This window comes from Crocuta crocuta, unplaced genomic scaffold, assembly GCF_008692635.1.
Source record: "Crocuta crocuta isolate KB4526 unplaced genomic scaffold, BGI_CrCroc_1.0 scaffold25, whole genome shotgun sequence".
NCBI lineage: Eukaryota > Metazoa > Chordata > Mammalia > Carnivora > Hyaenidae > Crocuta > Crocuta crocuta.
In genome coordinates this window covers 17,934,978-17,959,751 of record NW_027532015.1, presented here as the reverse complement: position 1 = coordinate 17,959,751, position 24,774 = coordinate 17,934,978, and the positions used below count along the sequence as shown (strand labels likewise).

At 38.2% G+C, this 24,774-nt stretch overlaps 1 long non-coding RNA gene across 1 annotated transcript; it reads left to right on the top strand.

The window, feature by feature from the left end:
* Positions 1 to 2,891: 2,891 nt before the first annotated feature.
* On the top strand, positions 2,892 to 24,552 carry LOC144241595 (uncharacterized). Its single transcript, XR_013338117.1, has 3 exons — positions 2,892 to 3,141; positions 24,225 to 24,328; positions 24,462 to 24,552. It is a non-coding gene; the product is annotated as an uncharacterized LOC144241595 (long non-coding RNA).
* The last annotated feature ends 222 nt before the right edge of the window (positions 24,553 to 24,774 follow it).

Genomic DNA, 24,774 nt, shown 5'->3' with positions numbered 1-24,774 from the left:
TTGAAATCATATCTTCTAAATTTCCATCACGTAAAGAATCTAGAAATTTTACTCTAAACCATGAAAATGATAGCACACATCACGTGAGCCATGCTGAAGGGCAGACGCAGGATTCAGAACTTTATCCGGAGAGCAATTAATGTATATTAGATCTTGCAGATTTTTAAGTGGCTGTGATCAAGGTATAAAACTCACACTTGTTATGACCTTGATTGTTGTCCATGGTTGTCATGTGACGCGCGCCTCCTTCAAAGCATTCCAGGTAGCATGGTGACCATCTGGAGCGCTGTTGGAAACAGCGTGCAGGACAGAGGTAGGTTTGGCTAACATTCAGTTACAGTTTGCAACTCTCCTGTTGGGTGGCAGTGAAAAGAAAACAGGTAAGAAATGAGCAGGTCCTCAAAGACGCTTCTCTGTTTTAGTAAAACCTCCGCCCATCTCCTGTCCTAGCTTGAGAGCAATGGGCAACGGCTCCTGAAGCAGAAACCTGCCTGAACGGTGAGCTCCAGTACTTTCTCGCATAATGACAATGTGAAAGTAGGTGTTCAGTTTATTTGTGGCAAATGAAGGCAACATTTTGAAAGCAAGCAGTATTTTGGTGGGGGTGGAGTGCGGCTAGAGAAGAAGAAAGAAGGATGGGGAGGAACAGGGAAAGAAAGACCAGAAAAAAGAAGAAAGAAGTGTAGGGGCTGAGGGCAGACTGTCTCAAGTTGGAACACTTTGGCATGAAGATTATTTTGAGTTAAAGGCCATCAAAACCTAGTAGATTCAGGAAAAGCTCTTTACTTCCCCAACAACTGTCTAAAAGGCTGGAGGACTTGGTCCCATCAGAGAGCTGTCACCACAGAGAACTACATTATATGATACGAACTATGTATGATAAACAGAGAGGAACCTAGCAAGGCCTGTTTGATCAAAGTTCTTTGTAGCCCTTTGTTTCTGGGCGGCCCAACAAACACTGGTTTACCAAACATTTACTCTTTTTCATCTTCCTGTGAATTGCATTTCTTGCCTTTGGAGTCCCAGACCCCTACCCCCTTCTCTTTAGTTCAGGATGATATTTATATACCTCCTTTTGCTTGTGTTTTGAATTTCCATGTCTGTATGGATTTCCTGTACATATGAAATTAAATTTGATTTTCTCTTGTTAATCAGTCTTTGGTTAATTTGAGTCTTGGTCCAGCCAAAAGGACGTTAATGGGCAGAAGAAATTTTTCCTCCCAGGCAGAGGGAAGGAAGGAGGTAGAGAGAGAGAGAGGAGAAAAAGAAGAAGGAAGAGGAAGAGGGGGAGGAGGAGGAGACCAAGGAGGAGAAGAGGAGAAAGGAAGGAGGAGAGGGAGGGAGGAGTGGGAGAGAAATATATGTTCATGGTATTATAACTTAGTAGAAAGAATTTATCAGTTTACTCCACACACTATTTTCTTCGGTTAAAAAAAATGAGAAACTCTTTCTTCCATCCATTCGTCCGTTGATGGACACTTAGGCTCTTTCCATGTTTTAGCTATTGTTGATGAATGGATCAAGAAGATGTGGTTTATCTATACCATGGAATACTACATGGCAATGAGAAACAATGAAATCTGGCCATGTGTAGCAACATGGATGGACCTTGAGGGTGTTATGCTGAGTGAAATAAGTCAGGCAGAGAAGGACAAATATCATAGGTTTGCACGTATAGGAGGATTAGGAGGAACTTGACGGAGGACCAAGGGGGAGAAGAAGGGGGGAAATGGTGGGGGAAAGGGGGAGAGGCAAACCATGAGAGACTCTTGAATGCTGACAAAAACTGAGGACGGATGGATGAGGGGGGATGGGCAGGGAGGAGGACACTTGTGGGGATGAGCACTGGGTGTTATGTGGAAACTAATTTGACAATAAACTATTTGTAAAAAAAATAAATAAATTTAAAATTGAAAAAAAGTGAGAAAATGTCAACATTTGCCTTTGAGTTTAGAAGGTCAGCAATCACTTAACGTTGTAAATCATGAGTTGAAAATACATATTAATGAGCTGAAACCTCCGCTGACCAGTTCCACTCCTAGTGCATTGGCTAGAGGTGCCGTAGTTGCTCTCCCTGGTGATCGCAGTCCTAACTGCAATGGTCTTTTATTGAAATGAAACTGCTTGTAATCGTGGCCAGTCCTCACCCTTGTACTTGTGTGCTAAAAGGTCTTCTCAGAGCAGCAAAATAAAACAGTATATCCTACCTATATGGTTAACTGTATCTTCCTTGTAAGGCATTCAAATTTGGAAATTACCTGCCAGTTTGGATGAACGATGCAAACTCTTACTTAAGAAGAAAATACATTTAATAATATTTATATTACTTTAAACACAAATAACCAAGCATTATCTTCCCAACACACAAATAACATATAACAAAAACAAACCACCTATGTAAAAGTTGAGTGGGCGAGCATGTAAATTATTCCTTTCAGCCATTAATTCTGATTCTTTGATTATCGACTGGATACCTTGATGAGAGTTAAACTGTGCAGAGAAATAATAGACCTTTCTTTTATTCTATCATTTTGCCACCTTAGGCAATCCCCAAATTACTGCATGTCTGATTTGAGTCCTTTGGAGAGAGACTACCAGGAAGGGGTTCTTATGTAATTCTGAGCTCTACTTAAGAATAATCATTTAGTGCAAAAGAAAAAAAAGTATATTTCTATTACACTTATCACGGTCACTTTCCAAAGTTCGCTTACTGCTAAATGATACAAAGTTTAGGGAATTTTAGTATTTTATATAATGACACACATGCTTTCTTTGATATCATCATCTGAAGTCATCATAATGGCAATTGTGGTAAATTGTTTTCTCACCGTAGCTACCTTGCCTCTATTCCCATTCCTGGTTGTGTTATTTTATTGAGGTAACTATGTGGGCTGACCAAATGTAGCCTTGCTGTTTTCTTCCTATATTTCTGGAGAAGATGCTTTCATTTGCCCAGAGAGAATTAGGCCTGGAGTTTAGGCCTGAAGTGGCGAGATTCTCCCATGGCAGACTCTACTTGGCAGTTAGAATCTGAATTTTTTACGATGGAAGGACACGAGAAATGGTCTTGTTGGATTCCTTCATTTTCCAGCTGAGAAGACACAGTCCCAAATCCCAGGGCGTGCCCCAAGCAGCCTTTGGGTAAGTGAATTAACTAAGACATTACGGGACTTGTCGTTTTGTTGAGGATAAAAATATTCTGTATTTAATATACGTAGAAGGATTATGTTTGTAAATTGATGTGTGTAAGTGAAAAATATCAATGATGAGAACCATAAACATACTCTGAGTCCACAAATACATTTTACTGCCTGAAAAATACGTTAACAATGGCAATTTAGTTGGCTCCTACCAGAGGAATGTACGGATGTGAAAGACCGTTTACACAAAACTAAAACGCGCGGGCATCATCTTCCACAGGCCATCCCGTTACAGTGCTCCGCACTCGGAGTCCGGCTGTGCGGGATTTTTCTGACCTGTACTTGTTCCATATTATACAGGCCGACAACAATGATACAGAGCAGTGAGGGCTCCCAAACTAGAGATCTATTACAGAGACCCTTGTCGGGCCCTCGATATACAGGTGAACTAACCGATTTAGAGATGTGTCTTTAAAAAAATGGAAAGATAAGGGGAGATAGTTGTCTAGAAAACAGTGCTTTGAAGAAAACCTGTCTCAATATATAATGAGGATGCATTTTACAAATGGTTTCAACTAGCCGTTTTGTCTTGCCGTTAGATAAAGTAAATAAATTCGTCTCACTTTTCTGAAGTGGTTATAAATAACTTTAAAGGAGGAGCATTACCATCTATAAATGATTGGTAGGAGACTTGGACTTTCCCTTTTAAAACTGGTTCTGGATTAGGTATCCATTCTTCTGATATACTGTGAGCAGAATGTTGTTAATGTTTGTCGAGAAGAGCCTACCTCTTAATGATCTCTTTAAGTTATAAGCATGAGACTTGGATGATCTCTTTAAGTTAGAAGCATGGAGACTTGCCCTAGACCGGAATGCAGTTCCCAACCACACAGATCTGAGGAGACAACTGCATTTATACGTCAGAGTTCATGGTTTATAGCAATAACAAGAGCAAAAGAAAAAATAACTTTTGAAAATATGGAACTCTCCGGTAGGTAGGCTTTCAGATCCTGAAAGTTAATGTTGAAAAGAAACTTTTTTGAAAAGTATATTTACTCACTTGTCACTGTACGTTGGTAAAATTCCAAAATAAAACTGTAATTTTTGTCAGCATGAACTTGTATTCCACCACCCCTCTGCTCTGTGTTTTTCTAAACTTGGAATCGTTGAAGAGAACCCAATTTCCTGAAAATACTTCCGCTAATATTAAAATCCAACATATGTAATTGTTATTTTTTAAAGTTTTAACATACTTTATTTATGTTTACTTTGAAAAAAATAAACAACTGATAATGGAAGTAATATTTAGAAAAATCAGAAGTACCAATTTAATGTTTAGATAAAAACTCCTACTTCTCTACAGTAGCTTCTCTCGAAAACATATCCAATTTAAAACAAAATTATTGTGGTGTTGCCATTTTGAATAATATTGGTCTTAATCTACTGGTTGAGAAAAGTTATGAGAGAGCCAGCATTCTCTAGTTGGTCGTTTTTATCCATTCCACTCCTTTGTGTTCTTTTGGAGAGTGATTTCATTACATTCTGTGAAGTGACCAGTAGATGGCAGCATTACTTCAGACGTTCTGACAGATTCTCACTAATCCCTTCTGGAAAGAGAACGTTGGGAGCGGATGGAGAGTAGAGTTAGAGTAACAGCAGGTGCTACAGTGTGTCTATCAAGCAGGATACACAGGAAACAAATGTGAAATAAAACTGTTTAATGCCTCTGAATGCTGCAGATTTTTACGCATATTTTCCAGTGTGATAGTCCCTTCCTTTGTAAAAATGAAACGGGTCAGATGTTGAGATTTTTATGGGATTTAGGAAGCTGTACATGCCTAACAAAGAACTTGGCTCTACAGCTGTGGGATTTTTAATCTCTGTTTTTTTTTTTTTTAATGGAGAAGTAGTTTTTCTAAGAACACTAAACACTTAGCCCCATTCTTTGTTCTCAAATTTCTGAACAGACTTTAATAATAATGAACAGGGAATCTGGATTTCAGGTCAATAAAAATGCATAAATGCAAAAATGCATAAATGCAGGACTAGAACTCCTACTTCCTGTTTTGTTAAATGTTAATGTAGGAGAATTAGATTAGTAAATCCATGGGCCTCCAGGTCTCAGGACCTCTGCTTCTTTCCAGTATTGTTTGGTACCTTTCTTGGCAGAGGCAGCATCAAGGGATACAAACATGTAATGTGCAACCTGGATATATTTTGCTGAAATACTGAAAAAGATACATATCCGCAAATCAGTTTACATGCATTCTATGTGTGGTGAACTTGGAATAGTCTTTCTCAGCTGCCTTCAGGAATTTTAACCACCTATTGGAAGAGTACCTGGAGAATCAAAATTTATTGGCTTTACAACAAAAAAGAGGAGAAAACAAAAGACTTAAATAGAAAGTGTGTGGGGTTTTTTTTGTTTTTTGTTTTTTGTTTTTGCTATTTATGGTAGATCTTTGGTTAAGAAAGAAAAGATTCCAAACATTCTTTTATTTTATTTATTATTATATTTTAATGTTTATTTCTTTTCAGAGAGATAGAGAGTGTAAACAGGGGAGGCACAGAGAGAGAGAGGAAGAGAGAGAACCCCAAACAGCACAGAGCCAGACATCGGGCTTGAACCTTGAGATCATGACCTGAGCCAAAATCAAGAGCCTAACTGACTGAGCCATTCAGGAGCCCCTCCACGGGTTATTTTAAATTGGAGAGTTTCATTCCAGCCTTTACCTTCATTTAAAAATTCTACATATTCAGAAGTCTTATTTAAGAGATATTTTCAAAAACTCTAGCTTTAAATATGGATTTCTATTTCTCATTTTCATTAACCTGTGAGGTTTCATTTCCTCATGTCCTCATAGAGTCTTCTTTGGGCCCTGCTTGTTGTTTTTTGTTTTGCTTTGTTTTTGTTTTAGAAAGCAACCCACCCACAATGGCATCGATTTTACTTGTGTGTACTAAACCAAACATTTTACTAATATGCCAACTCTTTTTCCATTAAAATCGTGGATTAGCAAATGCATAGCTTTTATGGGTTGACCAGAGATTCAAAGGTGAACTTGAAATTTAGTCTGTCACTTGGCAGCTTTTAACACTGACAGGGTTACTATATCAGAAATAATGGCTTGAACGTGAGTCTGAATAAATGAAAACCATAGATGTTTAATCATAACTCAGAGGTTTATCCTAGCCTCCCTATGTAGTAGGAAGAGAATATCTAATCTTAAAATCTATTCCACCTTTCTTTTTCAATGTGCTTTCTTTCACAGTGTGAAATAATTGTGAAGAAAGAAATGGTTAATTTTCATCCCTTTTGGTATACTAAGGACTTCAAAATGAGATTTGACAGAGGTTTTTGGTGGGTTTCTAGGATCAACCACAGGAGATCAGATTTGTTAGTAGAAGTTGTCATGGTGTTCATAACCAAGTCATTTGAAAAGTGATAACTCAAGCAAACACAATGGCTTCGTGTGTGTGTGTGTGTGTGTGTGTGTGTGTGTGTGTGTACTGGTTGTTTCAGCCCACACTGGCTTGGGTGTGAATCCTGGCTTTGCCAATTAGTGATTGTAAGTCTCCAGAGAAGTCATTTCGCTTATATAAACCCAATTCTTTTTCTCTAAAATCAGAATACTAATAATGTCTTATAGCTTTTTTAAAAATGAAGATTAATTGAAATAATATGTGTAAAGTCTTAGTCTAGTGTTCAGAACATAAATGGTCGTGGTTATTATTATGATGATACAGAATCATCACAGCATATTTAAATAAATATTTGTGTATATAATAAATACAATTAGATAATACAATTAGATTACTTTCTTCTTTGCAAAGCCCTAGGTTATATAAAGATAGTTTTAGAATCCATTAAAATCTTGGATATCCCTTAAGGAATAGGTTTATACCTTTTAGTTATATAGTGCTTGAGACAATATATTTGTGTAACCTCTCAGAAAACTTTTATAAATAGCTTTCAAAGGCCATGAACTTTATTAGGGTCCCAATCCTAAGGGGTTCATAGAAGCTGGTCTGAAGATTATTTAGAAAGATTAAAGAAAATTGTTCTGCCCAATGGGAGTTTATGTCTGTTCAGATTCCTGCTCTTGACTTTAGCCCTCACCTCTGGCTTTGTGCTTCCATAGATAGTATGCACATTAAAAGCATTGGCTGTGGCTACGTGGAGACATTACTCTGAATAGCATTTCTCAAATAGGACATCCATTTTTGCATACCACTTACATACTGGACGTTTAACACAATGTGTTACTTTTTATTTTTATTTAAAAAAATTTTTTAATGTTTTATTTTTTTCTGAGAGAGAGAGAGAGAGAGAAAGTATTGGGGGGAGGGGGTCAGAGAGAGGGAGATACTGAATCTGAAGCAGGCTCCAGGATCTGAGCTAGCTGTCAGCATAGAGCCTGACGCAGGGCTCGAACCCACAAACCATGCGATCATGACCTGAGCTGAAGTCGGATGCTTAACCGACTGAGCCACCCAGGTGCCCCTGTTACTTTTTATTTGTATAGAATTTTTTTGTTATCTGGGGAACAAAACAAATTTAAATATTTCCAAAGTCTAAGCCTTCTGCCTTGAATGCTCCTTGGTGTTAGGCCTGTTGTGTTTTCCTTCATTGACAGTTTAGGTCTTTGAGCAATGAGGTCAGACAATCTTGTCCTTTATTCTGCATGCTTCACCCCCTGCACTTTCTTACCTGCTCTAAACCCTCATTTGCACACCCACACTACACTAGCTTAGAGATTGCATCCTTGATTAAGACTTTCTTGAAGGTAGGAAGCATTCTTGTATGCTTTCCCCAATGCCTAATGTGTTTTGTTTAAAAGGTATTTATTTTTTTAATGTTTTATTTATTTCTGAGAGAGAGACAGTGTGAGCAGGGGAGGGTCAGAGAGAGAGGGAGATCCAGAATTTGAAACAGGCTCCCGTCTCTGAGCTGGCCATCAGCACAGAGCCCGATGAGGGGCTCGAACCCACGAACCGTGAGATCATGACCTGAGCCGAAGTCGGCCACCCAACTGACTGAGTCACCCAGGCGCCCCTAAAAGGTATTTAAAAAATGAGGACATGGATATGAACTGTGATCATATTTTGTGTATTGGGGATAAAAGCACTGCCAAATACGATTAGGATAAAATGGAGGCTCTTCATTATGGAAAAATGACAGTTGAATTCTATGCCAGGGGTCATGTGTAATGCAGACTGAGCAAACATACTCTTTTCACCATTATAATTTAGGCTAATCTCTGAGAGAATTACATAGAAAGCTACTTTGCATATTGAGGAGATACCATGTCACTCTACAGGTGATAGAGGTCAAACAGAGTAAGTTTGAATAAGCGTAAAGGCAAAATGTAAAATGAATAGTAAAAGGAAGCCTTGTGTTGAACAAATCTCTAAACTTCAGAATTAATATGAGCTGTCGCTATCTTGTTTCTGCCATGATTGAGCAGTTCTGTTGAATTGACTGGGCCTTGGACAGTAGGGCAGTTCTTATGCTCTCAGGGGCCGTAGAGAGCATTCCATACAGAATGGAATGTATCATTGTTATAATTTTATAAATATTTTATCCTTGTTCCCAGCACCCTTCATCATCCTTACATAGCAAAAACGCAACCTTGGTTATTACAATATTGTTAATACAATGCTGGTTAATACTATACAAGTGAACCTGTTCCATTCCTACACCCACACAGCTAGGCACCATTGCAGAAAAAGCACGTGACCAAATCAACTGGGTTCATGTTGCAGACTGGAGGTTAGAAATGGTGGTGGCAAGTTGATGTTCCTCTCTGGTTATTTGTTTCTATCGTTGAAATAAGGAATCAAGGTCACCAGCCAGAATCAAGATGAGGGAGGAGGTGATGGATATTTGAGGTGAGAGGAGACATCCAGGAGATAGAGAGAGTGAATGGGCAATGTATATGTTCCGACATCCTTTTCAGCTGTTGCCCCCATTTCTCAATTCCTATTTATAGCAAAACTATCCAAAAGAGTTGTCTGTATTCCCTGTTTTCAGTTCTCCTTTCAGGTCATCTTGAAACCACCCCAGACAATATTCATTCAAAATTCCTCTGAAACTTCTCTTGCCAGGATCACCAGTGAACTATATGTTATTAAATTTAATGTTCAATTCTCAATCCTTACCTTTCTTGACTTCTAGGTAGCATTTGAGAGTTGATCACTCCCTCCTCTGTGAAACACTTCCTTTATTTGTCTTCTGTTTTTGGTTGCTTCATTGTCTCCTCCTTTTTGTTTCACATTACCAATTCTTCATTCTGTCTCTGACCTAAATATTAGAGAACACAGATTTCATTTCCAAGATCTCTTCTCTATTTGTACTCACTCTATTGATGGTCTCATCCATATTTTCCTGGAGGGCTTCTAAATTTATATTTTTTTGGAGAAAGAGAGAGAATGAGTGGGGGGAGGGGCAGAGGAGAGAGAGAGAGAGAGAGAGAGAGAGAGAGAGAGAATCTCAAGCAGTCTCCACACTCAATGCAGAACCCAACTTGGGACTCAATACCATGGCCCTGGGATCATGACCTGAGCCAAAATTGAGAGTTGAATGTTCAACTGACTGAGCCTACCAGGATCCCATAAATTTACATCTTTTTGACAGAATTTCCCCCTAAACTCCAAATAGTATATACCCAACTGCTCACTTAACATCTCCACTTGGATGTCTAACAGGGTTCTCAACCAAGGTTCTCATCTTTCCTCAAAAAACCTCCTCCATTCCCGACTCCTTCCCATTGTGGTAAATCACAACTCTATCCTCTTAATTGCTCAAGTCAAAAATGTGGGAGTCATCTATGCCTTCTCTCTTTCTCTTACACTCCACATTCAATTCTGATAGCAAATCCTGTTGTTTTGAACTTCAAGATACAGTCAACTTGATCTCTTATCACCTTCATTGCTTTCATTCTGGTCCAAGTCAGTATAATGTCCCACCTGGATAGTTAGGAGTCTTCTAACCAGGGTCCCTGTTTCCACCCTTGACCCCAACAGTCTACTCTCCCCAACAGCAGCTGCAGTGATTCTTTGGAAGCTTAAATTAGAGCATTTCCATTCTTTGCTTGAATTCCCTTGTGGATTTTCATCTCACTCAGAGTAAAAGCCAGCCTTCACAGTGCCTACAAGGCCCTACATTGTCTGACTCTGGTATCTCTGTGATCTTTTTTCTTTTTTTTTCTTTCTCATTGACTTCACTTCAGCCACACCAAGGAGGGGCACCAGCAGGGTGGGAAGGGGGTGAGCAGGTGTTTAGAGTGGGGCTTCATATTGGTTTCCTCCGGTCCTATGGGACAATAGTGTTGTCCCTACTCTCTCCAGGGGCAGTGACAGCTTTCGAATCTTACTCATCCTATATCGTTCCTTACTGTTTCTCTAAGTGTGCTTATTCTTTACTCTTTTTTTTTTTTTTGTAAAAAAACTCTTTATTAAACTATTCTCACTTAGACTATCTGAGTATGCCATTTCTTTCCCTCTGCGACCTGGACTGATATAAGGACACAGGATATTCTAACAATAATTTTAAGGTGCTAAAGAGTCCAGAGGGGATTATAGACTGTTCTGTGGAGTTTATGCAGAGACATAGACATGTGAGAGGGTGGAGGTTCAGTGTAAAACGCCCAACAGAGAACACCTTCACTCACTGAAATTAGACATCTGCAAATAGGGGATAAAGCAGGCAGAAGTCAAATGGCCAAGTCTATGCTGATCATCACAAAGGTAGGAAAATGAATTAGGATACATTCTGAAGAAAGTAACAGACGGATGATGCCCTTCCCTCAATAATAAGCTCCAACCAGGCAGAGGTTCATGGAAAAGTGATGGTAATTGCTCACGTTTTATATTTCCTTGACGTCCACACGCGCTAACCTTGATCTCCCCTTCGTTGTTATGTATTTAACACGTCGCATGATTCTTGCATCATACTGATTTGTAAAATAAAATTAACAGGCTATTCCCAGTTTACCTGTGTCAAAATAGCTCTAAAGGGAAAGATATCTGTGGAGGATAAGTGAGGGGACACTCAGGTGGCCAGAGGAACACCAGATAAACAGAAGGAGAAAAATAAATGTGAGATGATGCGGTTTGGGAAACAATTTATATACCAATGGGATAGAGAGACTTTCAGGAGAAAATCTGACATTCATCCATCTTGGGGACATCAGTGCTGGGTGCTCAGGAGATGAAAAGGGATACTTTTTCCTATGTGTGTGCATTGATCTGCAGTTGTATTTTTGAGTACGCACAGTGCTCGTAAATTGAACATAAAGAATGGATTATTGGTTTTTGTTTTTTGGTGTTTTTATTTATTTTTGAGAGGGAGAAACAGAGCACAAGCCGGGGGGTGGGGGGGTTGAGAGAGAGGGAGACAGAATCTGAAGCAGGCTCCAGGCTCTGAGCTGTAGCACAGAGCCTGACGCGGGGCTCATGACCTGAGCCGAGGCTGGATGTTTAGCTGACTGAGCCACTCAGGCGTCCCTATTGTTTTTTATTATTATCTTAATAAAGATATTATCAGTGCAGCACCTAACAGAGGGTTTTGTATATTGAAAATGCAAGGATTCGTTAACTGAATAAGTATATGTTAATCTACTGAAAAATGAGCACAAATCACTGGAATGTTAATAAATCAACACTTTCCTTCTTAGTGTAATGTTTGGTTATTTAGCTGATTGTTGTTTTGATTGGGATTATTAACTGATCATTGTCAATTAATAGCCAGTTATTAAGCTTATCAAAGAAATAAACTGAGTATCTATTTACTTGGCTAAAAGTTAATTTCTGTGATTTCAAACATCTTTTGGATCTCTCTCTAAAGGAGTTACAGATAAATCTATTAACTCTTTAATCATTAATATACAGCCATTGTGACTTGTGTGTGTAAATATGGAAACTAAATGTTCATGTTGTCAAGTTACTGCTTATTTCTAATTTGAATCCTGAGTTTCCTTGACCACTTTTTAAAAAAAAATGCTTATTTATTTCAGAGAGAGACAGGTGGACAGAGTGAGAGCAGGGAGAGGGGCAGAGAGAGAGGGAGGCACAGAAACTGAAGCAAGCTCCAGGCTGCTCTGAGCTGTCAGCACAGAGCCCAATGCGGGGCTCAAACCCACGAACCATGAGATCATGACCTGAGCTGAAGTCAGCCGCTTAACCTACTGAGCCACCCAGGCACCCCTCCTTGACCACTTTTAACCTGAGCAAAAGTATAATCTGACAGAGCAGTGAAAACCCAGTGCTTTTGTGGGATGAATGAATAAAAAATGTACCCCTAGACAAAGTATCACTACATCTTCATGTACTTTTGAATCTGCATATGAAAGAGTTCAGTTTTAAATTGAATTATTAGAATTTTATAAATCTCTAGCCTTGCTTCAAAAGCTAATTTTGTGCCATCTGATTCATCAGGTAAGAGGAAAATGAGAAAATGTATTTCATATGTGAGATTTAGATACATTTAAATTTTGGTGCAGCTTTAGACTTGAGATGAAACACTGGGCTCCTATAGAATTTTTTTACATACTGTATAATAAAAGTCTGTAATCTGAAACCTCACACATCTCCATTAACCTTTGACACTGAATTTGTTCTATTCTGATTGTTTTTTCATTGATACAAGTGTTGGTGAGGAATTAAGGAGCTTTCCTTCACAAATGTTTTGTTTGATTTACAGCATTTGGGCTATGATATTCCTGGTTAGAATACTTTACTGCTGAAATCCTTAAAAAAAAGTAGTTGAATTCCCAAAGGATAATGTGCATCAGTTCTATGTTAAGCTCTTTGTTCGGACTTATTATTTCAGCCTCCAAAATGTGTTTTCACTAACATAATAGCGTGATAAATGCAAAAAGTGTGTGCATAGCTTAAAACATTTGGAAATGCTTCTGCAAGTTGCTTTATACTGGGCAGTTTACTTTTTCTTAAATGGAAAGTCTTTGTAAGGCATTTCTATTCCATACTCTCCTGTCCCTCAGGTTTCTGAAATGTGAACATGGACTCTGTGGGTATTCTATTTTTGTATTAAAAAAATGAGTTGCACAGGAGACAGCTTTCACTCTTGTCTAATTGAGCTTTTTTTTTCTTTTCTGCTTTCTTTTTACATTTTTGTATTAAAAATAATTTTTTTAATGTTTATTTACTGAGAGAGGAAGAGAGAGAGACTGAGTGTGAGTGGGGGAGTGGCAGAGAGAGGGAGACACAGACTCTGAAGCAGACTCCGGGCTCTGAGTTGTCCGCACAGAGCCTGATGCGGAGCTCAAACTCGTGAACGGTGAGATTATGACCTGAGCCGAAGTTGAAGGCTCAACCGACTGAGCTGCCCCTCTTCTTTCGGTCTTCTTGACTACATGGGCATCAGTTTCACTTGTTTTCCTTTGAATATATTTATGTGTACTCCCTTGATTTAAGTATATAAAGCTTCCAAGAACCATATTGTCATATTCATCCTGTATTTTCTGTGCTAATTCATTTTCTTTTTTTGACCTTCCTAGTTATCTCTTCTCCTCAAGGGCTTTGTAGTTGTGAGCCATCAAAATATAGTGCCATCATTAAGACAACCCACATCACTAAGTGGTTTTCCCCTTTACCCTCTGTATCTGCTCTCCCCAATGTGGCGGCCAATAGGAGTGTGTGGGTAACACTTGCACTAGGGCTAGTTCAAGTTGAAATGTGCTCTAAGTGTAAAACACACACTGGATTTCACTTAGTAGAAAAAAAAAAGATGTAAAACATCTTAATGATTTTTTTTGTTGATTACATATTGGAAAGGTAATATTTGGGGTTCACTGATTTAAATAAAATGTTTTGCTAGGAAGTTTAGAAGTACTGTTAAGATTTTTTTTTTCTTTTTTGAACGAGGCTACTAGAAAACTCTTTAAAATGTGACTACCAGAAATTGTGGGTCACATTTGTGTCACACGTTATATAGATTAGACAGTACTGCTCAACATCAATCTTTTTCAAATCTGGTTATCCGTCAGAAGCATTTAGCAAATGTTAAAAATCCCCGTAGTTTTCTGGGTCTTACCCCGGACCTGAATACTGGACATGAGTCTTAGTCATCTGTACTCTTCGAAAACTATCTTGATAATTTCAAGGTTGCCAGTTAGTAGAGCAGCATTCGAGAACTTCTATTCTATATGGCCTCTTTTGCTACCTCATGAGACACTTTTTGGTCCTGGGTGGGTCTCATACATTATAGGAAGTGCTGTTTTGGATGACTGATTATGATTGTGGGTAAAGCAGAAAACAAATTCATAACTGCTTCCCTTACTTATTTATTTAGAATCCTCTAAGAAGGGGCTGAATGAGTAAGGGTATTTGCATAACACTATTGAAACTCTTTTATCTGATTCAGATGGGACCAGCAATGGTCATTTACTTTTCTTCTTAGACATTTTTTTTAAAGAGTAGTTTTAGGTTCACAACCAAATTGAGAGGAAAGTACAAAGACTTCCCCATATATGCCCCCCATCCCCCCACAGATGCATAGCCTCCCCTGCCACCAGCACCCTCCACCAGTGTGGGACATTTGTCACAACTCATGTACCTATCACATTTGACACGTCATTATAATCCAGGTGTACAATTTATGTTAGGGTTCACTTTTGGTGGTGTATTTTCTTTTTAGTGGAAACCAAAAGTTTATTTTATTTTATTTTATTTTATTTTATTTTAGTTAACATACAGTACAATATTAGTTTCAGGAGTAGAATTCAGTGATTCATCACTTACATACAATACCCCATGCTCACCCCAACAAGTGCCCTCCTTAACGACCATCACCCATCTAGTCTATTCCCCCACCCAACTTCCTCCATTAGCCCTCAGTTTGTTCTCTGTTTTTAAGAGTCTCTGGTTTCCCTTTCTTCTCTTTTCCCATGTGCTTCTCTGTCTTGTTTCTTAAACTCCACATATAAGTGAAATAATATGGTATTTGTCTTTTTCACTCAGCGTAATACATTCTAGCTCCATCCATGTCATTGCAAATGGCAAGATTTCATTTTTTTTTTGATGGCCGAGTAATATTCCATTGTATATATACACCTCATCATCTTTATCCATTCATCAGTTGATGGACATTTGAGTCCTCTCCATAGTTTGGCTCTTGTTGATAAAACCACAATAAGATATCACCTCACACCTGTCAGGATGGCTAAAATTAACAATTCAGACAACAACAGATGTTGGCGAGGATGCAAAGAAAGGGGAAACCACTTGCAAACTGGAAATGCAAACTGCTGCAGCCACTCTGGAGAACAGTACGGAGGTTCCTGAAAAAATTAAAAATAGAAACTATCCTATGATCCAGCAATTGCATGATTAGGTATTTACCCAAAGTACATAAAAATACAGATTCAAAGGGGTACATGCACCCCAATGTTTATAGAAGCATTATCAGCAACAGCCAAACTATATAGGATGACGTTAATATACTTATGAGGCGATCTATATGCAGTGCTATCTAGCTTATTGTGATTTTTTTCTTAACCTGTAGTTTTGTCACGTAATTTGGCAGAAATCATTTTTCCATCTATCATTCCAACGAGATTAACTTAGTTTCCATAGAGATAACAACTGTTTTTGCTCTTGTGTTTCATACATTTACATACTGTTTTTTAAATATAAAACGCCAATAACAATTCCAATAGTCACAGTCAGGTTTGGGAATTAACCAACTTGATTTATGTTAAGCATAAAACTCAACTGACAGGATCAGGCCTTCTTAGGTGTCATCTGCTGTTGACAGCATTTAGAATGCCATGGGCACCAGTCTATATGCTTAACAGAAGGACTGGATAGCATGGTGAATTAATCTGGCAAATCAGTTAATTGAAAGTCATTAAGAGACACTCTACTATAAAACATAATATAATAATAGTAATAGTAACTGATATTTATTGAACACTTATTATGTGCCAGACATAAACACTTTATGCATAATATGCCCCATTTGACTCACAAACCTCCTTTGAGACATGATTTATAATTAGCTTCCTTTTACGCATGAGGAAATTGAAGCTTCCAGAGGTTAAGTCACTTAAGGTCACACAACTTTAAGTTTGGAGATAAAATTCAAACCCAAGTCAGTCTGCTGGAAGAATCTCAGACCAGCTTTAAGTTCGAAAGCCTAACCTTGATGAGAGGGCTCACGCTGTCCCCGGCTGGAGACCTCACTTGGCCTGACATTGATCTATGGGACTGGGTCAAGGGCAGACACTCTGCAAAGCAAGCAATCACCATAACAAATAACTTGCATGTGTATCCTAGATTAGAAGACAACTCTATAAACCTTTTTAGAATATGACAAAGCATAATGTAATTAATATATCTAATGTCTTAAACCAATGCATAGATTGGGTGTTTTGAAGCAAACTTTGCTGAGAATATTATTTCAGCTAGAGCCCAGGCTCCGAGGAGATAAATAAATTCTTATTCTCATTTCTGGATACTCTATCATGGGATCTTGAAGCCAAGTATTTATCATGCTGTCTCCTTTTGTGGCCCTTTTCCTTGGTGTGATGAATGTGGCTTCCTGGAAAGGTTGCTTTACGCTAGCCTTGAGGCAGAGACCTTTTAGCTCAAAGAAAAATAAATCGGCTTCAGAAAAAAGAAAAAAAGAATCACTGTCAACCTTTTAATCCTTCATTTTCCATCTTCTTTTTCCTGACTCTGGTACCATGCATAGTTCAGTCTTCAGGGATCCATTGCTCATTTCTAAAAGAGCATCAAGTGACCCAGATGTGTACTTTGAGCGCCTTTTATATGCTTTGTCACACCCGTATTTGTATGTGATAATTAATCACCCAAGGATCAGTCACCTAAAATACTGCCCCAGGCTATCTTTGACCCCACTGCAATCTTCCTCCTGCAGGAAAGAGGGTGGGTAACTTTGCCTAAGTGTCATTTGGTAATAAAATATTTTTCCAAGAAGGTTTCTAGTGAGTTCTGAAGCTCTCACAGCAATTTACACCTATTTTCCTGTCTTTGCAAGTGAGTAATGGAATTTACTTGCTTTGAAGTGTAATTACGTCCAAAGAAGTCATTCCATTTATTTGGTGGTTCTAGATTTTCTAAGACTTTGCTTTTGAACCTGCCACATTTGAACTATTTTTTTCCCCTGATGATTATTTTGACCTGAATGTTAAAAAAAAATTAAGCTGCAAAGCTTCCTTTTGCCATGGTAAGAGCAATTAAAATTACTCTGTGAAGTTTTCAGTTCATAAAAACCTGTTCCAGGGAACTAAGCAACTTTGTTAGAGCCTGAAACTCAGTGGGATGTAGATTGGCTGTGCTGTGTCACTGTGTAATTAAAGATGTTTGTGGGCGCCTGGGTGGCTTAGTCGGTTAAGCGTCCGACTTTCCCTTAGGTCATGATCTCGCAGTTCGTGGGTTCGAGCCCCGCGTCGGGCTCTGTGCTGACTGCCAGCTCAGAGCCTGGAGCCTGTTTCAGTCTGTGACTCCCTCTCTCTCTGACCCTCCCCTGCTCACGCTGTCTCTCTCTCTCCTAGAAATAAATAAAAATATTAAAAAAAAAAAAGATGTTTGGCGGCCAGAAAATAAGTAGCTGCCATGAGTAGGTCCAAAGAGGACAGGAATACGGAAATGTCTCTTATTTGAGGCCTCTTATTTGAGGGTGTCTATGAAACAATATTAAATGTGAGTTTCATTTAATTACAAAAAAGTGAGCTTTATGATGAAATCAGCTTCTTGGTGAGAAGAGAGTCTCTCTTTGGTTTTTGCTAGAAGGCTTTTAGGATGGAAAATCAAATTGAATATCAAGCATGGATGGGAACCTTGGACGTACTTTGATAGATGGACAAACTCAAATAATTTTCAGAGGGCGCTGGAATGTGGATAATGGCTCCACATGTGCCTTCTGAAATAAATACAGTTACTCTAGCAGAGGAGTGGTTTTTAAATTGTGGTCCCCAGATCAGCAGCAGCAGAAGTAGCAGCAGCATCTTCATCTAAGAGAGGCAAATTCTTGTTTTTTGTGTTTTTTTTAGTTTTTTATTTATTTTTGAGACAGAGACAGAGCATGAGTAGGGGAGGGGCAGAGAGAGTGGGAGACTCAGAATCTGAAACATGCTCCAGGCTCTGAGCTGCCACCACAGAACCCGACGCAGGGCTCGAACCCAAGAACTGTGACATCATGACCTGAGCCGAAGTCGGCCGCCCAACTGACTGAGCCACCCAGGCGCCCCAAGAGAAGCAAATTCTTAATCTTTTTAAATCAAAAGCTCTGGCGGGGTGTGTGTGTGGGGGGGGGGGCGGAAGGTTCAGCATTATGGGTTTAAACAATCCCTCCAGGTGATTCTGTATACTGAGTTTAAGAACCACTACTATACAGGGGTGTCTGGGAGTCTCAGTCGGTTAAGCGTCTGGCCCTTGATTTTGGCTCAGGTCATGATCTCATGGTTTGTGAGTTTGAGCCCCACATTGGGCTCTGCACTGGCAGGGTGAAGCCTGCTTGGGATTCTCTCTCTCTCTCTCTCTCTCTCTCGGTGTGCCTCTTCCCCACTTGTACTCTCTCTCTCAAAATAAATAAAAGAAAAAAATTTTAATAAAAAGAATCACTGCTGTACACAATTATTTTAGTTGAAAGGAAATTTTGGCATCATCCCTCCAAACTCATCACTTACTATATGAAGATTTGAGGCTCAGAGAAGTTACATGATTCAACTAAGGTCTTAGTTTGATCCAGGCTGCAAGGAACAAAGGCAAACAATAACCCTCTACTTAATAGAAAGGTTTTAAAGAGAGTCATAGGGTATCACTAATACAGCGTCTTAACTCTATTGGTATGTGGACTTAGGCGTCTGCCTCTCTTTCATGGTTTCTATTATTTCTAAAACTTCTCTCTACCTCATGGCTTCTGTTTACTTACACCTTTTATTGCCTCTTTGGTTTTGCTTCATACCTTTTCTCTCCATTAGCAGTTTATTTTGGTTTTGTTTTTCAGTTTCTACACCAATCCACAGCTTGGATCCCACTCTGTGTCTTATTATATAAAGTCTCCAAGAGGGAAGATCTGGTGTAAAACATGGAGTTCTCCTGTTAGGCAGAACTCTAATGCCATACCATCTCATTCACTCGTTCGCTCAACAGTTTTGTGTCTCTTATTATTATTAGGGCTTTGTGTCTCTTATTATTCTAGGCTTTATAGTGAAGAAGATAAACAAAACATTTAGGTATCCATGGCTCTTAGATCTTAGCTGGGAGGATGGAAAGAATATAGACAAGGAATAAATATGTACAGGTCCACAATCTCTTATTTGTGGTTCTGAAATTCAAAAAGCTCTTTGAACTGAAAGATCCTTTCTAACGCAGTTGACAGTTAGACCTGACCTGACTTGAACTTAACTGGCAGCAAGCCCTGACCTGGAGAAAGGTGAAGCTATTTGTAGTCTTTGTTGATCTCTCTTCGCATGAATCCCCATGCGCTGCAATGAGGAAATATTAATGTTTGATTATGGGGAGCTGTCACAGACCCTAATGGGAGTATGCCTTATGGTCATTATAAAAAAAAATTTTTTTTAAGTTGAATTCCGAAACACAAGAAGTCTTAAGGATTTTGGATAAGTGTTGCAGACTTGTAACTGGGGTTGCTAAGTGATATAAGAAAAAACTGATCAAGGTAAGAGGAGAGAGAACATGGAAAGTGCTATATGCATCCTAAACACTAATGATTTCTATGATTCTTCTTGGCATGCATCCGACTCTGCGAGCAGCTTCTAACATGTAAGGATGAGGAAATATAAGCACCAGTAGAAGATAGAGAGACGACTGCAAATATATCATTCAGAAACAATCATTTAACAGCTTCTAATCAATTCTCACCAAGTAATTTTTTAAATACGTTACATTTTAAAATATTAAATAAATTATAAAATCTTATTAAAATTATGGCCTGATGTAAGAGGACATTAATGCTCTTAAAGCATGTGGAGTCCAAGGACATGGATTTCAGTTATGCCTTTCTATAATAAGGACATAAATATACATTTAGATAAATAATAACTAGATGGATTAATTAGTGACATGGCAAAAAGAGCGCGAGAAGCAAGAAAATCTGAATTATTTCCTCTGTGAGTGTTGGTGGTCCAACCTAAACAAATTTATGGCCTTTTTCTACACGTAGGCATTCTGTACGTAGGCGTACAGAAATTTTCTATGCTGTGTTAGTGATAGCATCAGTCTTGCCAACTGCAAATTCTGTGGCCCTGTTTATATTTAAATTTTTTTCTCATGCCATTCTGCATATAATATAGTCTTCACCTGCTAGGGAATATTATTGGTAGGCTGTTATCAACATGTTTAAAAGATATAAGTGGTGTCTGACTCTATGGTCTGACTCTATTGCCTTAATATTTTGTCTTAAGGGTATAGTTGTAATAATATTTAGGGTGCATTGAGCTGTGTCATAAACCCAGGATAAACATAATGAATATTAAAGACTGGATATGTATCTTGACATATGCAGGATTTACATTTTTAAGTGATTTCTGGCTCTTTGATCTCCAAAATTTTTAAAGAAAATGTTATGTTTGGCAAAGAATCATACCTTAAGATCTACAAAATCAGTGTTGGGTGAAAAGTTAAGTATAATTTCATCATCCCTTTTGGCACATGATTATATCATCTCTGTTTGCATGCTTGCAAAAATACTCAGCCACCTCTATACCTTTTTACCGCTTCATTTTTGCTCTATGTGGAGTGAAATATTATATTAGTAAGTGTTGACTGTATTTTCTGAAATTATAGAGACTAGACTCTTCTTCCAATCTTTGACATATGCTACCATAGTCTACCGTCATCTTTTCTTTCTGAAGTTCTGACAACAATTAGTTTTGGCAAATTTCTTCATAGTTCCTGGTTTTTAAACCAAACAGTTTCTAGTAGACGCTGTCTTATTTTGTATTGGCCGCTTGAAAATGTAACACCCAGAAACAGTCAAGGTAATCTAGCAGTGTTCTGACCAACATAGACTATAATGACAATAAATGACAGTTTCCTAAATCTGGAATCATACTGTTATTTTGCAATCTTATCATATATTTTCTATGTATTTATTGTTTTTGTTTTTGTTTTTTTACTCAGAACTGTTATGTTTGGTACATTTCTGGTGTCTCTGGTACTTTGCTTGGGCTCCAGATTTAGATTTCTTAGATTTCTATGGATTGTCCTTTGTTCATGGTTGGTTGTATCTGTGATACGCAAAAACAGTCTATTTACTAGTAAACTGATAGGTTTCTGTGAAGGCTGTACAAGGGAATAGTTCAAGATACACAGAAAAACTCCAATTACATTAATTGGAGTTTTAAAAGTAGAGTTTTTGTTTTGTTTTACACTTTGAGGTATAATTCAATTGTTAAAACTGCAGTTAACAATATTCTCATTACTTTGTGCCTTACATTTACTGATTTCAGAAAATGTCAGTGGGGATTCATGTTCAAATGTGGAGCCCAGAAGTAACAAGTAATAGCTTCAAGTAGTATTGTTGAATATAAAGTTTTTGGAGGGGGAAAAATGCACACCTTATCTTGGTATTTGTTTTCTAGAAATGACCACAAGGATGTTAAAGTTTCTTTCTTTCTTTTCTTTTTTTTTAAAACTTATGTGGGTAGAAGAATGAGTTACAGTGTTGATTACAGATCTTCACTGCAGACCTTCAGCTTATGAGGTTAGGGCAGTGATTTATAATGTTGACTATAGGTCAGATTGTCTTTGAGAAAGCTGTGCTTTCAACACCACAGGATTAAAAGGGAAAACCGAAAGGAAAATCACTATATTAAAAACAACCCTCCTCCCCTCTCTTACTCTCAACCCCAACTCTCCCCAATATCCTGGTTTATAAACCAGTGTCAAATTGATGCTGGTGACTGATTGTCTTTGCCTCCATATGTCGACTTCCTTACTGTTTTACTTTTCCCAACTTCCCTGTCTGTGCTCATTACTTTCACTCACTCTTGTTCTATCAGGATTATTAAACTGGTTGAGTCCTGCTTTGTGGCCTCTTTGAAAGGAAACTCATGGCTATAGCCAAAGACAATGGAGGAAATTCCGCTTTCCTGGTTTTAGCATCATATTGCTAAGGGAGTTACACTGTGTCATGAAAAATTGGTTGGTTACCAGATTTCCAAGACCTCACTCATGGATGTAACCCTTATAAAATATAAATAAAGGCAAGAATCCAAGAAAGCCATACTAAGCTTCCCAAAGGGAATTATATTTTCAAGATAGTAAACTTTTAAGCATATTATATATGATCCTTTTAAATGTTATAACTGCTTTCCTGATTATAGGGAGTGAAGTGGCCAATAACACAAGCAAAAGTATGGAAAATAATAGTTTTGAAAAGCTGTCATTTACATATCCATGCTGGATGTGGAAATAATGCATATTGCACTTTTTTTTCCCATAAGTTAGCTAAGCCCTTACTTTAGATTTTAAGTGGTCTTACATTTTATCTTTTATTCCAACTTCTTTCCTCGTTCTAGAATTTTCACATTGACAAACACTTTCTTAATGGCACCTCTATCTAATATGGATAACTTAGAAATGAGAAATTCTGATTCATCTGTTATCTTAATAAAACCAAGTTATTAACATAAATGTGTGATAATATTTTCCATAAAGATTATTCTCTTGGGGAAAAAAAACTATTGACAATGATAAACTGCCCAGACTTTACTCTTATAGTGGGTAACATAATCAGAACATCCCTGGGGAGTCAATTCATTAAGAAATGTAAAATATTTCATTGGAGGAGTGTAATTATTGACAGGTTATTAGTCTTCAGATGTGCCCCCCTGCACATATAGACTAAAGTTCCACTGTACTTGCCTAATAAACTTGTAAACTAGAAAAGCAAGTTGAATGGTTTATCAACGTCAACAACACTCTAGTTAGAGGAAACCTGAGTCACATAAGCAATCCTTGAGTATATATGTTTTTCATTATAATAATTGGCTTTTTAAAAGGCATATTCATATTAAATGTGTATGTCTTCTGAATGTAGAATTGTCTTCTGAAAAGGGATAACCAAATAGTGAAGTGTAAGCCAGGGACCATTTTGAGGCATAGACTCCAGTTGGTAGAGGACATTACAGGAAAGGCCAATCACTAGAAAACCAAAGTGACATTTGGGATTATCATTGACTGTCCTTCCAACCAGGTTTTAGTTTCTTTCATTCATTGGATAACACTGAATGTTTTTGATTTACAGCACGGAGAGAAAATCTGTGGCAACTCAAACATGGAATACATTTCAGCTAATCTTTGCTCTCTTTATGAACAACTAACTGATTAAAAACAGTGAACAGGATTATAATGGAAATGTGTGTTGTAGAATCAGACTAAAAATCTCATAGCTATCGAAGTGAACTTCTCCAGATTGTCATTGTGCTACTTTAAAGTCTTCCCCGGCTTTTTCATTCATTGGAACTCTACACTTTCTTAGTTCTAAAAGCAATGCAACCCATTCTTAAAAATACAAACAAAACAAAAGAAAATTCTGTAATTTTGATATTTGCTTATGCCAGTTTAAGTCACTAATTTTAACTATTTCTAGTATTTTAAATCTCTATTTATTTATTCTTTTTTTAAATTAAAAAATTTTGGGGGTACCTGGGTGGCTCAGTCGGTTAAGCGTCCAACTTTAGCTCAGGTCATGATCTCATGGTTTGTGACGTTGAGCCCCACATTAGGTTCTGTGCTGATGGCTTAGAGCCTGGAAACTGCTTTGGATTCTGTGTCTCCCTCTCTCTCTGCCCTCCCCTGATCACATTCTATCTCTCTCTCAAAAATAAACAAATGTTAAAAATTTTTTAAATTTTATTTTAATTCCTGTATAGTTAACACATAGTGTCGCATGGGTTTCAGGTGTACAATCTAGTGATTCAATAACTCTATACATTACTCAGTGCTCATCACGGTACATGTACTCTTAATCTCCTTCACCTATTTCACCCATCCCTCCACCCATCTCCTCTCTGGTAACCAGAAGTTTGTTCTCTATAGTTAAGGGTCTGTATTTCGGTTTGTCTCTAGATCTCTGTCTAGATTGGCTGTGCTCCTTCCCATCACTGCCTTACACCTCAGTTCTGGGTGACACAGATGCCAAAGCTTGGTGTAAGCAAATGGTGGAGATGGAGGTGAGTACCTGGTAGTGGGTGATGGAGGGGCTGAAATGGGCCAATCAGAAGTTAACCTGGGCTCTCAGGTCACAGTGAAGTTAGGAAAGTGAATTTTCTAACTTTTATTTCCACAAACTTCTCCTCTCTGTAGTTGTTTCCCCACCCTGGGAGAGTGCCAATTATGAAACCAAGTCCAAATAGGAACCAGATAATATACTCCAGTCCAATCCACCCATGGAAAATCTCAGAAGCCTAGGACGGGAGCTGTCCAGGATTAAGGTGAGGTGTAGTCAGAGTATCAGAAGCAGAGATGGATCCTTTAAGCATTTTTTCTGGAAACTGAGGGGAAAAAAAAACAGAACAAAACCTAATCTCAAAGACTTGCAACTTGGATAACAATGTGGGAACCGTGGGGCATTTGGATGGAAAGGGGAAGAATGTGGTTTCCCTGGGTAGTTGGAAGA